This window comes from Dipodomys spectabilis, unplaced genomic scaffold (assembly GCF_019054845.1).
Source record: "Dipodomys spectabilis isolate Male_0828 unplaced genomic scaffold, ASM1905484v1 ptg000183l, whole genome shotgun sequence".
NCBI classification, from domain to species: Eukaryota; Metazoa; Chordata; class Mammalia; order Rodentia; family Heteromyidae; genus Dipodomys; species Dipodomys spectabilis.
Window position 1 is genome coordinate 3,020,004 of NW_024870860.1, and position 3,272 is coordinate 3,023,275.

General features: G+C 35.4%; 1 pseudogene; it reads right to left on the reverse strand.

Annotated features, from left to right (window-relative positions):
* Positions 1-1,162: 1,162 nt before the first annotated feature.
* On the reverse strand, positions 1,163-1,261 carry LOC122121127 (annotated as a pseudogene).
* Positions 1,262-3,272: the final 2,011 nt, after the last annotated feature.

Genomic DNA, 3,272 nt, shown 5'->3' on the forward strand with positions numbered 1-3,272 from the left:
GCTGAGAGGTGGTGGCTCCATGTGTTTCTTTTCTGTCACTGCCTCCATTGATACTGTTTGGGTCCACTCCACGGGATGGGCCTCCGGCCTCCACCCGAGGGGTGGGGAAGGGGCCTCTGTGCAGGTGCTGATCTCTGGGGTTTGTCTCTGTTTGCGCTCTCTTGATCAGCATCAGTTCTTTTCAGTTCTTCTGCTCTGGTGTTCTGTGGGCATCTCATGTATCTCTGAGGTTCCTGCCATGGGGCTGAGTGGCTTTGGTGGGATGGAGCCTCTCTGCTCAAATGGAGAGTGAGGGGAAGGGGTGGGATCTTTGTGTAAGTTCCCTGCTCGAAAGTTTCTTCATTCGTCAAGATCTGCGTTCTGACACTGGTACCTCAAGGGGCTTTGGTGCGGGTGATCTGCACACAGCTCCCTGTGTCTCTGGGCCACCGGCAGCTCCCACCAGGCCAGGCTGGCCATGGCTTGGCACGCTGCTTTGTGACCATTAGACGTTGGGGGAGGGGTCTTCATGCTTCTCTGTTGTGAAATTCTTCTTTTTACTCCTATTTTTGTCTGGATGTTGATTTTTTTGTTGTCGGTATCTTGAGGAGATTAAACGTTGGAACTCGAACTCTCTTTTTGGTTGGGGAGAGCTGTGGCATTCCCCTACTTCCCCATCGCCATCTTGGACCCCCTCGAGTTTTTGCTTTTTTTATTCAGATATAATTTTAATTTATCTGTTGAAATGAGTACTAAAGAAACTAAAGTTATTTCTGGTGCTTATCTGAAAAATTATACTTTAAAATATTCTGTATTCTGTTTGTATAATGCCCATAATCTATTTTATTCTTTCCTAGATATAAGACTTTGAATACTACATTGTTTTATAACATATAGGTTCATTAATAAATGTGTCCTTTCAGATTGCATTCCATACCAAAACAGTTTAAGATTCCTTTTTTACTAGGTCTTTATAGTATATTTCTTTGGAATAAAATGACAATGTTGTCTAATTTTAAAAGTTTTATAAAGATTATGCAATGTAAAGGCCTTTCTAAGGTGAAGATTTAATACACTGATGTCAAACTAACTTTTATTTATATGAATTACATGTATTGTTACACTTGTAATTTTGTAATCAACTTTTTAATAATTGTTTTTCATTTCTTGCATCTGAAGAATGAAAATTATGGAACAATTCACAGATTTTCATATCATCCTTTGCAATTGCCATGTTAATCTCTGTATTGGTGTAATTTTGATATATGTGTTGCTGAAGCATATAATGTCCTCTAAATTTAGGTAGTTAATGATGCAATATTTATACAGGATTATATCCTTGGGTGCCTATTTGTAACAAGGAAACATTATTGTTCCTAACAATGCTACTGATCTTCTTTCCCTGAAATTCTGTGTATAATGGAAAATAATTATATTGTTCAATTGATTGCTCACGTTTGCAATTTTTTTGTCAATGACTATTTTAAATCTTTTTCATTTTAGATTTAATCATACTTTGAAGCATTTTTAGCTAGGACCAAAGGGGATGGCTTTTTCAAGTACTTATTTATCCAACTGAGTTAGCTCTGTGTAGCTAACAGATTCAAAGTAAGCCTTTCTTAAGAGCTACTTCTAAACTTCTGCAGCTGAAATTTTCCCAAATGAAGTCTCATTGGCACAAATGTCTACTTGACACTTTACCATTCTTCCATGTAATATCAGACCAACCAGAATATCTTACCCTGATAGTGTAAATTGTTTTACTTGAACAAAACAAATCTTAGTTCCAAGGGATAATAGAAAGATGAATATTTCAGACAGAACTTTTCAGACTAGAAGGTTTTTATCAAAATATAATTTTTTATTATACCTACCATTTCAAAAGTAGCTAAAGCCAAGAAGGTGAAAAAATTGTTCATATGCATGATTACCTAATGTCCTGGCCTGTCTACCTTCCAACCAGGCAGGAACTTAGACGAATGCTTTTCTATCACCAAATATTTTCATAGCTCCAGGAGAAGTCCATATGTTTCTCCTTGATATTAGGCCATAAATTGGTAATGGTTCCTCTTGCCTTCAGTCTGTAAATCTACAAAAGGTAAAGGTTTAAGTCTAACTCTACCAAACACTGAGGTAGAGATAATGGAATAATACTTTAAAACAGAGTTGCTTTTGATACCCTAACGAAAACAGAACAATGCAAAACATGTGCTATTATATTATGTTATATATAGTTATATATTTTATATTTATATGTGCTGATTTTATATTTCACACAGTGAAACTTACTAGAATCAATTGATAATTTGAAAAGTAAATTGATATTTATTTATTCCAATAAATAGAATTGGAATATAAATAATTAGGTTTAGAATATATATTAGAATATAAAAAGTATCAATGCAATGTCTTCGATATAAACTTGTGATACCTTCTATGTGTTCATGGTCTTCTGAATTCACATTGTTAAAAATCAATGTTGTTTCCTCTAATCTATAAGAGATTTTACTCTGATGCTCTGTTTATTGTTTTAACTCACTGGTCCCAAACTGTTTTTCTCCATATTTCTGATGCATTCCTACAGATTATACTCCAATTGTGCTAATATGATATCTAAAAGACATTATTCTTCTATAGACCCATGGGTCCTAATATCTTATGGCTGAGTTACCTGCATCATTAGATAACAGGGGCAAGACTTCTCACCTAAGCCTACGCAACATGCTAGCAGAAAGTAACTGAAAATCCATCTCAATTTCTCATTTCTTATATTTCAGGGCTCCAATTCCTTGAGAAACAAGAATTAGCAGCAAGCAATTGTGTAATGCAAGGCAACTTAAAATGAAAGATGAAGTCACAAAATCGAGAGAACTTACTGTATTTCAAACTGAATTTACAGATGGCCAGCCCATATGAGTGAACAAGATCAGAAAATGTCACAAGATTATTTTTAATACCCCTCCCCTAATGACTAATGTAATATATCAGTCCAGCATAAGTGGGCCCAAAAAATAGTTCCTGTAAGGATGGATCCGTGATTGATCTACCATGGTCAGGAAAACTTGACTTAGAGGTCAAATGTAATTCAGCAGAACATTAATTGAGAAGATCGGTAGTGCTTCAAAACACTGGTACTTTAGTACAACTTGGTTCTGTGGTATAAAAAGGTTGTCATTCTCAAACCAAACTACATTTAATCTCCTGAAAGTGTATTCCTTTTCAAATAAACTTTTTGAAATCACACTTGCCAAAATAACCTTTGATAAGTAGATGACACTTAGTGACATTACAAG